Source organism: Diospyros lotus, chromosome 9 (genome assembly GCF_014633365.1).
Source record: "Diospyros lotus cultivar Yz01 chromosome 9, ASM1463336v1, whole genome shotgun sequence".
NCBI classification, from domain to species: Eukaryota; Viridiplantae; Streptophyta; class Magnoliopsida; order Ericales; family Ebenaceae; genus Diospyros; species Diospyros lotus.
The window spans coordinates 5108118-5123311 of record NC_068346.1 but is presented as its reverse complement, the minus strand read 5'-3'; the positions used below and the strand labels follow the sequence as shown (position 1 = coordinate 5123311).

General features: G+C 31.8%; 1 long non-coding RNA gene across 1 annotated transcript; it reads left to right on the top strand.

Moving 5' to 3' along the window:
- The first annotated feature begins 3245 nt into the window (after nucleotides 1-3245).
- Nucleotides 3246-4123, top strand: LOC127810510 (uncharacterized). Its single transcript, XR_008025463.1, has 3 exons — nucleotides 3246-3473; nucleotides 3824-3926; nucleotides 4059-4123. It is a non-coding gene; the product is annotated as an uncharacterized LOC127810510 (long non-coding RNA).
- Nucleotides 4124-15194: the final 11071 nt, after the last annotated feature.

Sequence of the window (15194 nt, the reverse complement as noted above, 5' to 3'; positions counted from 1 at the left end):
TATCAAATTTCTAACTATTTGAAACAAATATAAATTTAAGTATTAATATTTATTTAAATGGCAAATACTTGATATGTATTGATAAAATTTAAAAATAAATAATTTTATATAATATCTCAACATATATATTGAAGATTTTTATGAATTAAATCTAAATTTATACATAAAGTATAAAAATTATATTTTTTTTAATTTTTTATAATTTATTAACATGTAATTATAAATATTTTAGCAATTGGAAATCAATTTATTTTTTTTAAATGTATTTTTTGAATTTAATTTGCATTATTCAATGCCATGCCCATTTAGTCTTTTTATTAAGTTCTAACAGCTTATCAAATTTTACAAATCAAATACATAATTTTACACTAATAATTTAAAAGCACATTTATTTAAACACGTTATCAAGTTAAATGCTACTCAATTTAAATGTTATTACATAACTTAAATATTATCCAATTTTTCAGCTCCTTAAAAAAAGCCTAACCAAACTAAGCCGTAAAGTTCTTCAATAACTCAACTAGAGGTTAAAATCTAACCATAGCAAGTAATGGTAACAACAGGACAGGAGCAACAATAGCTCCATAGAATATTCTTTGAGAACTCATGGCGAGTAATGGTATATATGTTTCGGAAGTGCAGTCTCCTATATTTATATCTATGATCAAAACTATATATATAGTTGGATAATATTAGTGATGAACTGTAGGCTACAGCTATTTATAGGGCAATGGTATGGACAGACATCAAGGCTGATTTGCCCAACTCATTGTATTGTCTTGTGCTACGCTACGTACAGCCAATGTCCAAGTCATTGTCATCGATGTGATGACTTGTTCTTTCTTGGTAGCCTTCTTAATAAATGCTCTTAAGACTTTGGTACCGCATTTGATTGATAATTAAGTTGATATAATTGATCAATCTGATTGAATTTTGACAACCTCGACCAAATCCAAAGTTTGAAATATTTCCAAAAGCAGTCAAAAAGAAAGAATGCCCTATATGCGTTTCGGATTTATATGAAACAATAATAGATAATGAGGGTACATAACTGTTTGCAATTAGTTAATTTATTGTTTCATGCATTTAGGCATCATATGCCAGGGCATTATATTAATTTCCTTAATATATGATTACAAAAAGATTGAAAAGTAGATGAGTTTTAACGGGAAATGTCATCATGTTGTCGCTATTTAATTACTTTTTTCTTTTTATGTTTTTTCTCCTTTTCTTTCAAGACTACAAATTCTCATATCCAATCTTCAATCGAACAGTTTCGCGGCTACAACTAAATTCACTCTCCATTGTCTCCAAGTGATCTCTTTAACTTTGATTTTTCTGATTCTTTTGGTTTTGCGCCATAATAATACTGTTCGATTCAATCTTCTTTCTCGCTTTACTGCTTTGTTTGCATTTCTTCTCCCCGTGATTTGTCTTCTCTTTTCATTACCTGTTTTTTTTTTTTCCTTGTTTACTGCTCTCCTTAATTCACTTTTGGCGCGGATGAATGATTTATTCATTTTCTAATTTTTGGTTATATAATATATTTGGCAAAGAACACATCAATTGGAAGCTATTGCTTCTTTTACTGTCAGTTCTTGTAAATTTACTTGTATGGATTCAGATTCGCATGGTTTGTTCTTCTGATACGTCAGTATAACGTGGTAGCACGAAATTGTGTTCAAAATTGTCCTTGATTGCCAAGTTTTAAATGTATTGATCTGCAGTGCTTTATGCCTACAGCTGCACCTAAATAAGTGGATACCGGAATCTGAAAAGAAAACGGAGCCCTTAGTTGTGAACAGATATTCAGAAAGTAGTTATAAGAACATTTTAACTTTGTTTATTAATTTCTGTTTTGTGGTAGAATAAGTAAGTTTTCGATTATTTAATGATTGTTAACACGTCCAGGACAATTTGCACAAACTGGTGAGACGAATAATGAGATACAAATTTTTACCTCTTTCCCCTTCAAAGAATGGTATTGTGTTACCCTTCCTAATGACAACAAGTGAGACAGAAATTTACATTTATCAATATATACTGTTGCGACTATTATCAGAACATTATTTCATGTTGATGCCTATCTTATCGAGTTGTTCCCCCAAGCAACTAATGGATTTAAAAAATGTCCCATCTCTTGTATTCACATGCCATTCTAAAGTAAGTTTAAAATTTTCCTCTAACAGATCAAATTAACACTAGATGGTTGGGGTTTTTTAATCTATTCATCCATAAATCATGCCATTTCTTAAGTGAGAATTTCTTTCTAGCATTTCTCTCCGATTGTTTTCCTTATAGAATTTTCTGCTTAGTCATGTACTTTTATTTCATTTTTGCGGGTCTTGCAAGATTCAACTTGATTTCATGAGCAGGGTAAAGAGAGAGAAAATGGTTAATTTTAAATTTTTTTCTTACTACCTCACTTGCTATTTATGATGTGAGTTGGTTGACAGTACCTGGGAATTGATAAGATTGGAGGAGGAGGTTATGGTGAGGTTTAAAATGCTATTATACTTTAGATGAAAAAATGGTCGCTGTTAAGAAGATTTTCTTCCTCGGTGATCGTGATGGTGTCCCAGGCGAGGTAATAAGGGAAGCCTCCATTCTAAAAGAGACGAAGCATGATAATATTGTCAGGTTTGCTCCTCACCTTACATGACGAAGCCTAATAATTCCTCTTATTTCTTCTTTGCTGTAGTTTCTTTTTTGTGGTAGCGCCTGTTTTGTGGTTCCCATTGTTTTACTTTGTTCACAGGTCAGTACCTTTCTGTATAGTTTTAGTGTCATGTATGCATAAGTCGAACTCTAATTTTCAGTCATGTTTTGAATTTAGTTATGCATTTCCTGGTCAATTTTACCTGTATGGCATGTGATATATTTCTCTAATTATGGTAAGAATCTATAGGCATGGACATTGGAATTCTTTATTTTTCAGTGGAAAATGATAACTTTATTTCTTGCAATTCTTTACATAAAAGATGGGTAAAGCTATGGAGACATTCAGGAATCAATTATTGTCATATGACTCACGCATTGCTAGGTAAATGTTGGGAAATTATCTGGTTACATTATTTTTCAGTATCTTTAGTGCAAGTAACTCAAATAACTGTAACACGTATAGAATACGTGGCACGTACAAGTTCCCAGAGACCTAAGTCTATACTGGTAGCAAAGTTCCACCTAAGTTAAAAGGGGAACGAAAAGCAGGCAGAGACAGGGTTAGATTAAAATAAAATGTAAACCATAAATGCTTAATCTGTCATATGGTTCACGGTGATTCGACTCTCTCTTTGCAGGACTATCTGCGTCACATTCTTTCTGGTGTGGCTTACTGTCATGCACGTAAGATTCTTCACCGAGATTTAAAACCTGCAAATTTGTTGATAGATCTCAGAGAAAACAGAGTGAAGGTAGCAGACTTTGGATTGGCTAGGCCAGTTGGTGTTCCCTTGAAGTCATATACTGGACAGGTATTAGTAATCACATATACATTCTTGGCCTGCTTTTAGTCTTAATCTGCTAACTGTATCGTTGCATTGTTGAATTGTCAGCTTGGTTCAATGAAACCAATTTTAGAATTTTGATACTGGTGATGTTTTGACAAACTGTGCTCCTTATTTTCTTCCTTTCCCTCTTCTTCTGACAATTTTTTTTTTTTTTTTTAGATTCTTCTTCTGACTAGTACATGCATTCCCGGATGATGTTAGTTGATAGGAAATACTGTTTCATTTTCCTTATTCTAATTTATGTTATTTTGTATCAGACAATACATCTGGTCGGATTCATGTTTGTTTTCTCAAATTTTTGGCCATCTCTATAGGTAGGAACTCCCGGCTACAAGGCTCCAGAAAATTTTTCTTGGCTCACACCAATACTCTTCTGCTGTTGACATCTGGTCTGTTGGTTGCACATTCGTAGAGATGGTAATCTGGCAGCCTCTTTTTAATGGCCGGACTGAAATTGATCAGCTGCTCTCAATATTTATGTATCACACCTAGCTTATAAAACCCAGTAGAATTATAGTGCAGCAATCTTAAAATAGATTCTTTATGTAGCATTTTGGGCACACCAAATGAAGAAACTTGGCCAGGAGTGACCTCTTTATCTGAACAGATTAATCATCTACCCAAGAGCAATCCTAAGGTAATTCTTCCTTGATGGGTGCTTTCTTCAATCCTCTGATCTTTTTGGACATTGAAATAATTTCGTTTTCACTTTACTGCTTTGCCAGGAGCTGGCAAAGGTGTTCCAAGATCTTGAACCTGCCGTCGATCTAATTCTGTCTGTAAGTTTGATCTACTATACTTGAGCATGTGTAAGATGAACTAACCCTCTATCATGAGAAACTATAATTCTTTTACATGGTGTGAGGCCATTCATTAGGATAATTACAACTTTAGAATAAAAGCTTCGCATTCATGGGAAGTGTTGGAACAAATAGAAGGAATGCCTGAGATTAGTGGATAAGGTTGTTGTTAGGAGATATGAGAAGTTTTCAAAATTAAATGGATGAGGCAGCTTGAAAGAGAAAGATAAGGTCAGAAATTTAAATATCAGTTGATTTGTTTTATCTTTTAAGTCTAATTCAAATCTGTTTCTGATTTTTAGAAGATACTTTAAGGTGGTTTTTCGCATATATATATATATATATATCCCATACTCGAATCTAATAAAAGATCAACTATACTTTCCTAAGATTCAGCTCATTTCATTTTGTTCTAAGAATTTTAATTTGGCAGCCTTCTTGCTTCTCCACCTTGGCTTAATTTAAACTTTTGAAAGGCTTCTAGAACCTCTTACCTTTGCTTTAAAAAATGCACCCAACACATCTTTGAAAAATCATCTATAGATAGTAGAAAATATTTGTTCCCATTTAAAGATGGTGTACTCATAGGACCACATGCATCACTATGTATGAGTTGTAGTGTCTTAGAAGCTATCCACCTATTTTTAGAGAATGGCAATTTACTTTCCTTTCCATATTAACAAACATCACATACATCAACACTGTCATGAATAGCAGATCATGAACTAGCTTTTTAGAGTGCATGAGCTTCAAGTTTGAGTAGCTAAAATGACCGTCTTTTGTGCCATAAGCTAGAATCATTAACTATGCTAGTATAAGCATGCAAATCTGTTTGTTTCCAATCGAGTTTAAAGCTTTTACATTTCATGTTAATAGTCATAAATTCACTACCCAAAAGATCAAATATGATGCAAGAGTTATCTTGAAAATGCAAAACATAACGCTCTTCAAGCATTTGAGCTACACATCTTTGAAAAATGCACCCAACGCATCTTTGAAAAACCAACTATAGATAGTAGAAAATATTTGTTCCCATTTAAAGATGGCGTACTCATAGGACCACATGCATCACTATGTATGAGTTGTAGTGTCATAGAAGCTCTCCACCTATTTTTAGAGAATGGCAATTTACTTTCTTTTCCATATTAACAAACATCACATACATCAACACTGTCATGAATAGCAGATCATGAACTAGCTTTTTAGAGTGCATGAGCTTCAAGTTTGAGTAGCTAAAATGACCAAGTCTTTTGTGCCATAAGCTAGAATCATTAACCATGCTAGTATAAGCATGCAAATCTGTTTGTTTCCAATCGAGATGAAAGCTTTTACATTTCATGTTAATAGTCATAAATTCGCTACCCGAAAGATCAAATATGATGCAAGAGTTATCTTGAAAATGCAAAACATAATGCTCTTCAAGCATTTGACCTACACTTAACAAGCTTTGACTTATTTCGGGCACAAATAGAACAGTGATAAATTTTGTACTTGATGAGTGTTTCGACAGCAACATCTTTCCCCTTCACATCAGCACTTGCCAATCTTCACTTTAGAGATGTAGGACTTATCCAAATATTTTAAGAATCCAGCATCGCTAGTCATGTGACTCGTACAACCACTGTCATCAACCAAGAGTCTTTGCTACTAGTTAAAGCATGACAAGTGGCAACAAATGACTTTTCTTCAACCTACTCTTAATTTTCAACAACATGTGTTTGTTGTCCTTTCTGGTTTGCTTTATTTTTACACATTTTCTCCACATGACCAAGCTGATTGCAGTCTCTACACTTAACATTTGGCCTGAACTAACAATAGTTCTCTGTGTGGCTTCTCTTTTTACAATGAGGACGTGGTGGATATTTTCCTCTTCTTCACCTCTGTTACCTTCACCTTCTTTCTTATCTTTCTCTTTTTTTGTCACTAGATTGCTTCGTTGCTCCACTACTGCTTGCTTGTTTTTCTTTCATCTTTGCAAAAAAAGTTCCCTCAAATGCTCTCAAGCCTTATAGCTCTCCTTCGCTCCATGGCTTGCAGGGCATTTACTTACTCAGTTAAAGTTAGCTAAGTGAGATCGCTTGAATCTTCAAGAGAGGAAATTTTAGGCTTAAACCTTTCTGGCAAAATCATTAGCACTTTTCCTACAACTCTCTTATTTGATAGCTTTTCTCCAAGCAACCTAATTTGGTTTACAACTTTCATTAACCTGTTAGGATAATCTTTGACAAATTCAACTTCTTTCATCTTCAAAACCTCAAATTCTCTCCTTAAATTTAACGCTTACATTTTCCTTGTTCTATCATTGCTTTGAAACTCCTCCTTAAGCTTGTCCCAAGCTTCTTTGGCAGTCTCACAAGCTATTATTCTTGTGAAAATTGCTTCTAAGACGGCTAAATGAATACAAGACCAAGCCTCGTATTTCTTTACTACTTGTTCAGAATGATGCCTCATTTAGGCAATTGTTGGATTTGCCTCTAATGGAGGAGGATCTCTTCCAGCCTCCACAACCTTCCAAAGATCAAATGCCCTCAAATAGACTTTCATTTTGACAACCCACATTGGATAATTTTCTCCTATGAAAACAGAAGGCGATGGTCCTACAAAATTGCTTGAAGACATGAGCTAACACTCAAAAGTTTCAGGTTTTGTAAGGAGGGGAAGCCTTGTTGGTTTTCTCTCACTCACAGCTCTTAAAGATCAATAGAGCTTTGATACCATGTTATAATTAATATCAGAGAAATTTAAAAAATGGAAGTGAGCTCAATCTTTGAAAAAATGAGACACCTTGTGCCATTCATTTTCAATAATATATACAAGAAACATTCAAGCGCATTACTATTTGCTCAATACCAAACTCAACTAACACATCCTAACTTTATCAGAACAACATTCCTTAAAATAAGGATCTCTTTTACTTTATAGCTAAACTTTGACTTAACGAAAATAACTTTTGACAAAATACAAAAAAGATTTCCTTTGCTCAAAGTATCTAGAAAAATCTCATACTCTTAACAGGAAGCTTTCATGCAACTCTCTTTTGAAATCACTTTTCCTATAGAAGTTCTTAAATGTGTTTGGGTATAGGTCATGTCATAAAAGGAAGAAGACAATTGTGCGTTAGAAATTGTGGCTAAAACCAACAAGAGCAAGGGGCAACAATAGGTCCATAGAGTATTTTTTGAGAACTGATGGCAAGTAATGGTATATATGTTTCAGAAGTACTCTCTCTTATATATATCTATGATCAAAACTATATATATATATATATATATAGTTAGTAATTATTAGTGATGAACTGCAGGCTGCAGGCTCAAAATCTTGGGTTGGAGATGATTGAGAAAACATAGAAGGCATCTATTTATGGGGCAGTGGAATGGAATGGAGAGGCTTAAGGTTGGTTTGTCCAAGTCATTGTCCTGTGCTACGTCGCGCATAGCCAATGTGCTAGCTGGTAACCTTTGCAAGACGATGTCATGACTTGTTCTTTCTTGGTAGCCTTCCCAATAAATACTTTTTAAGACATTTGGGCTTAGAAAATTTAGGTTACGTTCTCTTTATTGGTTTTTAGTTATTTTTAATTTTTAATTTTTTAAAATAATAAAAACGCGTTCTTTTTACTATTTTTAAAAATTTATTTTTAAAAACAAAAAAAAATTATAAAGAAAACTCAAAATTTTAATCCAAAACAAACTCTAAACTCAAAACATATTTATTTATTTATATTTTATTATTATAATAAAAAAATATTACAAAATTTATTAACTTTAAAATATATATATTTTTTAATAATATATTAACATTAAATATTTTTAATTTATTACGTAATCAAATTTATTGAATAAAATATTATTAAAAAATTATTTTTAAAATTTAAAAAAAAATACGTTTTCTAATTTTTTGTTTTGAGAAATAATTTTTCAAAATAATAAAAAGAACGCGTTTTTAATTTTTTAAAAATAGACTATCAAAACAAAAAATTGAAAATGAATTTAAAACTCAAAATTAAAAATTAAAAAAAGTAGAGAAGGTAGCTTTGGCTTTTTATTTTGAATGGGTTGAGATGAAGATGATGAATTAGTTCAATTATGGGAATTAAAAAATAATAGTTTGGAAGTTGGACCGGACTGGTTAATTAGAGATGGAAAATTAGTAAGCCGCCAAGAATTTGTAAATCAAATCAAGTTTTGGGCCCACTAATTGACAATTACTTAATATTGCTGTAATATATCTTAATTTGAAGAGGAATTAGAGAATTTGTACAATACATGTACATACACAAACATGTTATTGTTTTCTCTTAATTAGGATTCCAATTGTAGACAATGTGAACATAATTTGTGTTTTTAGAGTGTAGTTATGTTAGCATTGTGATTTTTTTTTTTTTTTTTTGGTTCTATTGTAAATCATTGTGATTTTTTATTTTTTGGGTTCTATTGTAAATCTTAAAGATAATGTTTTTTATAGAAACAAAAATTGTTATAGATAATATCTTTAATAGAAAGTATAAATAAGTATTAGCAAAGCATATTATAAATGTTTTTTTATAGCCCTTGGATATAGTTAAATTATGCTTTATATTGATGGTCAAAAACTTATGGAACCTAATCATTGATAAGACGGATAATTAAGTTAGTTGTTACTTGCATGAATACCTATTCTATCTCATTATTAAGAAACAAAAAGAAAGACTTAAATAAAAAATTTAAAAAGATGATGTTCTAATTGAATTGGCTTGGATTACCTCATTTAAAAAAAAAATGTTCAATCCATGTAACTTGTTTATTCTTGGGTGCAAAAGTGAAATTCCTCACCGGGCCCCTCACACATTGTCTATGCACGTGGGAGGAGTTAATCACGATACGCAGCAACGCATCAGATAGGAGGTACAGTGCATGATACCCACAAGGAACCATTCTTACAAGAGGGTGAAACTCTCACACTGCGACTGTCATGAGTCAAACTTACATCCTTAAATGCAATATATTACCTGAAAATCAATCATGCTACATTCCTGGGGTAAATTATTTTACCACTCAACTTGGCACCTTTATTGGGGAAGATTATGTCCGTGACCACCCACCATTAGTAGTGATAAAGGAATGTACCCAAAAGCAGTCAAAAATGGTGCCCTATACGTGTCTTGGAGTTACCCAAAACTATAGAAGATAGTGGTGGTACTGGCACATTTATATATTGCCGTTTGCGATTGTTACATACTGACTTTCATGCATGCATCTAGACTAGGCGCGCATCATCTACCAAAGTTTTATATGCATGTGTTTGTGTGTGTAATTATTAAAAGGAAGGGTGAGTCTGTGAAGTCAAAACCAACTGCAGCGACTTAAAAGGTCAAAAAATAAAAATAAAAATAAAAATATTATTTAAATATAATTTATTTTTTTTGGACAATTTTAGTACACTCAACATTAACTGTTAAAATTACTAAATCACCAACAAGTTTTTGATCACTAATATTAAGTGTTCGTTTTCTTCTCTAAATATTTTTAGATGAACAACTATGTATTTTCATCATAAATATTGACATTCACATTTAAAGTCTTATAATGCTTAGGAAGAAAATACATATGAAGATCGGTAATTTCAAATTCAAAGTGAAGTCATATTAAGATTTCTCTAATATTTGTATATATTCTTTGTTTTAAGTTTTTATTTTTAAATTTTTCATTGCATGTCTCAGGGTACCCTATTATAAATTGTTAACGCTTTATAATTTTTTTTAATAAAATACTTGCTTACAAAAATTAAATATTAAGTATCACATAAATTATCAAAATTTAGTGTCCAAGACTCGTCAAATAAAAATATAAAAGATAGAGCATGCATAGGAATCCCCCCTGCGAAAGAGGGAGGAAATTTCTTATACTTAGAGCCGCCTTGGCTGGTCAGAGCTGTTGGGCTTGGGCTTTGCTAGTTGTCATCTGTTTGTTTTGCACAAGGGAAGGAAGGAGCCTTTGGACTTTTTTAATATATGGTACATCATCATCAGGCAGGTCAATGGCATGGACATGGGTATATATATATATATATAAGTTCCTCTTGATCTTTCAAGGGTAAAAAGTAATTAAGTGGGGCCCAAATTATTAAAAATTCAAAAGAAGTGAGAGACATTATGTTTTATTCCTCAGTAACACAAGTCACCAATCTTATATATATATATATATATATTTTAAGATCTCGCTAGGATGATCTTAAGACCATTTAATTATATCTAAAGAGATTAAAAATAGAAACTACAATCTTAATCCTAAAACTTTATAATAATAATTATTGAACTCTTCTACTATTAATATAGTTTTTTGAATGAACTATATCCCTTAAATGCTCTCAATTTAGGTCAAAACACCCCTTCTCTATATGCACTCATTTCCCTTTTTATATATATGTTTCTAGACGCTTTAATATATATATTTTGTATGTTTTTTAACTCATTATCTATTTATACATCTTTTCATACCCATACATTTCTCTTTAATACGATTAAGTCTGTATTTATTGAGTTTTGATTTTTTTTAGATTCATTTTTTTTATTCTCAACGTAATCTAGAAGTTTTTTGACATTTTAGGGAGACAGTTGGCATACGACGAGTTCCTTAACATGTCTAGTTGACGAAATTTAATAAAAATTTCAAGTTTTCAATTAAGATAGTATTTATTAATTAAGATATAGACTGAAAAAGTATAATATGGAAAGTATTACAGATAAAATTATTTTTTATTATATTTATTAAATTTATCTAGCGACTCTTGAAAAAGAACTCATGACTTTTTATCTAAATTTTTTCAGATAAATTTATCTCTTAATCTTTATAGATAAAAAAAATGATACATCTATTTTTTAACAAATAATTTAATAAAAATCTTAAAATATTTTTTAATTTTATCTTAATTATTTCATATATTGGTTCGAAAAATATTTTAAATTTATTTTAATATAATTTTATTTTATTTATTTTAATAAACGTTAACTAACTATATATAATTTACTTCATTTATTAATATCTCCTAAAAAGTAATCCTTTTATCTTGTTTAGGCAAGAAGTATGAGAGTACTTAAGGGCATAGATTCAGATAACATTTCCATAAATCCCAGACAGTCAGCGTATATCTTCCAAACCATCACCATCACCATCACCCATGTAAATCCGCGTTATGTTCATAATTTTCAAAGCGGGACAATGTCTTGGTTGGTTGACCCGAACGCATTTCTTAGACACTTAATATTAATATATTTTATATGATATTTAATATTAATATATTCGTATTTATAGGGATAACAATTTAATTACCCCTAAATATGAGTTGTCGAAGACTTTGAACTTTATAGCGACAAGAATGAATATAATACACATACAAGTAGTTATCCTGATGTCAGGAATAATAAATTGTGCTAAGGGCTTAGAACACTTGACTGTTTCTCTAAGCTTCATTTATATATATATATATATATTTTGTTTTTGTATCTAATTAAAAACCCTTTATAAGGACAGTTTATTAGGTCATCTGCCCATTTACGGAAACCTTTGCTAAAAATCTTCTCGTTGACATTATACCAATGTCCCTACTTAAATCTGTATTACCAAGCATGTTTACAAGTTTTCAAAATAGAAAAATAAATAAGTACAAAGTTTCAAAAATAGAGCTTCATCACATGGATATAGGAGTTGAGGTTTTGGGAATAGTTTCTCTAGTAAGGGTTGAGGTTAGATGGGCCTAATATTTCTATATACACGTATAAAATATTTTATGTTAGTGATATATCGAGAGAATAATAAAATAGTTCATTTGACAGCTTAAAATTATAAAATAAAAAAATATGTATTTATTAATCACTTATAACTTCTAATTGTATTAAAGATATGTTATTAATTAATAGTGTTGTGTCTAAGAAAATAGGTCTCTCCCAAAATAGGTCTAAGAAGAAGAAGTCCAAAAAAAAAGCTCCAAAGGCCCTCGCGATAAAATTGTTCACTAGAAACTCATCTTGAAGACTTTTATTGAGTACGTACCTCAAGAGTCTTTCTCGAAGGCTTTTCCGACCAAATCTAAGATTGCATTAAACTCATCTCTAATACCTTTATTAAAAAATTCAAAAGATCCGAAGGGCATACATGTTTTTCACCTATCAACTTCGATCTTTATAAATAAGAGATGATTTTTTTTATCAAAATAACACAAACTCCACTCAAATTACAATTTTCTTAATTTTCAATACTCTTATACAAAAATTAACTTAAATATTGGAGAGCCAGAGAAACATCTGCACCCCTAATGATTTTCTATTTTAGAAATCTCCTAAATACTAAAGAATTGAGGTAGACATTTACTGACAGTTAAAAATGTATTGTTATATTTAATTAACAATGATTAGATTGAGATGTATGTCTGTAGAGGAAGAAAAAAAAGAACTTAATTTCATAGAAAAAGCTGTCCAAATAATTATATCTTATCATTGTGTGATGATTACAATTACATGAATGCTACCTCTTCAATCTATTTAATTAATTATATTTAATTGGCAACGGTGGAAGACAATTTTGCTTTTTCTTCTAATAAATTAATAAAAGATACACTGAGAGAGAGTGAGGATGGAAAAGATAGAGAGATGTAGCGGCTGTGTCCAAAAACGTTTGACTTCTACCTGTAATGACGAACTCAAGCATATATATATTTATATAATAAAACACAAGGGTTTTTGAAAATGTCTCAAGGAAAGACATTTTAATGGCCGGGATGATTTGTGATGCATTTGATGGCTGGGATTAAAATTTTTCCCGCCCACAGCACAGCTCCATCTACCTCTCTCTCTCTCTCCCTCCCACCCACCCACTCATTCCCTTTTTCTTTCTGTCTCTCACAAACGCACCCACCCACACCTCTCTCTCTCTCCCTCCCTCTCTTTCTCTCTCTCATAGATGTGTGTGTGTTTATTTACTAACTCTATGTGTATCTGTGTGTATATTATGTACATTTGTGTGTTCTGTGTGTGTATATATCTATATGTATATGGGTGTGTGTGAGGCGGCCGACCCACCGTCGTTGCCCTTCCCTCCGTTGTGCGGCCGTCGTCGCCCCTCCATTTGCCGTTCGCTGCACCCCCTCTCGGCCCACTCACTGCCTCTCTCTCTTCTTCTCTGTTATATATATAGATATATACATACACACACAGGCACAAATGTTCTCCCTAACCCTCTCTCTCTGTAGATCTAATGCGTGTTTTCCCCTTCTTCGTTGCTTGGACCTCTTTGGTGCCGATTTTTTAGCTTTTTTGTTGGTTGATATGCCTTCTGATTTTTGTTGGGTTTTGGATCTTTTCCATTTCTTCGCAACTATCTGGTAGAAGAATGTGTTGGCTACTTGAGACTTCATCGCCATCACCATCATCTAAAAAATTCTCATTTGGGTTGTCGGTGAATCCAACCAGCATATCATTCACTGTCGTCTCTTACAAATCATCCAAAAAATTCTCATTTGTTGAAGTTGTTGTGAAGATTGGTTTCTCCTACAAATCGAAGCTTCATTAGTTTTCTAGAATACAACCAAGAAAAACAGATTTGATATATAACATTGTGATATTTACATCTCTTTGATTGAGATTTGAAGTGGGGTTACTTGATTTTATTCTTGATTTTGCTTCTATGCAGTTCTCTACTTGATTGTTTGTGGGTTCTCTGCTGAAATTGTCTATTACGTAGTTTATTGCAAAATTGAAAGTTGCAAACCCAATTTTAATCAAGATCTAGGGTTGTCCGCTAATGCTTCTATTGGAGTGATCGAAAAAGCTGGAAGCTGAAAGCAAACTTCTTTGATGCAAATTACAATCTCTGCCTTTATGGGTACATTACATATATAGATACAGTGATGGGATGCGCATTCATCACCAGATTTTGAGTGAATATCCATATTTAAAAACAAAAAAAAAAAAAAGAAAGCGTTAAAAGAGAAACATAATATATGGTGTAAAATAAGAAGAAATATAATTTATTAAAAAAAGAAAGTTAAAACGAGTGTGATGCACTTAAAAAAAACCTCCTACAATTCACTCTTTTTAACTATACAATACATGCTAATGTCTAATCTATTAAGAAAGAAAACTAAGAATAAAGAGAAAGATAATAGGATTAGAGGAGGACTGAAGTAAAGAGTACTTTTCAAAACCATAAGAAAATGACTCCCCTTGGAATTTTCTGCTCTTTCTTCACATGCTATAATGAATGAAGTCTGGAAGTGAAGAAACCTATATCAAAAATAATATGTAAAAAGAAACCTAATGATTAATATGTAAACTTATCAATGGGGTTTAAGTAAAAGAAACCTAATGAATAATATATATTTTAAATTGTTTGTGCATAGTAGATTAAGCAAATTAAGATGCAAGAAATTAAGTAAAATGGACCTTCACATAGATCCCATTCTGAATTATAAGTAAAAATTGTCCATGAACTGTTACGTCGAGATCCCCTGTTTACGTAAAGAATAATTAATTACTTTTTAATTTCGTAACGTAGGTTAAATTAATTATGTTTGTGTTTTGAAAGGAGTTTCCTTTTCGATCCTGAAAGCCAAAGCAATATAACTACACAAGTTTGAAGCCTTCAAATTTACTATATATATATTAAGACCCACTCAATGATTAATAATGAGCACATTATTTAAAATTGATATCTCAAAAGCCATTGCCTGAAGGTTTGGCTTGGCTGCTGGGTGGTGGTGAGTTCCAAAAGCTCCTTCTCCTATATCATGCATGGTCGAGAAATCTAATATTCGGGAATACAAGAGTTTCCGATTGTGAGCGGTAGGGAATTTAAGGTTCTTTGATTTTGAATTGAGGTTCCCCCTTATTGATGGTCGGGGTCATGACGAGGAT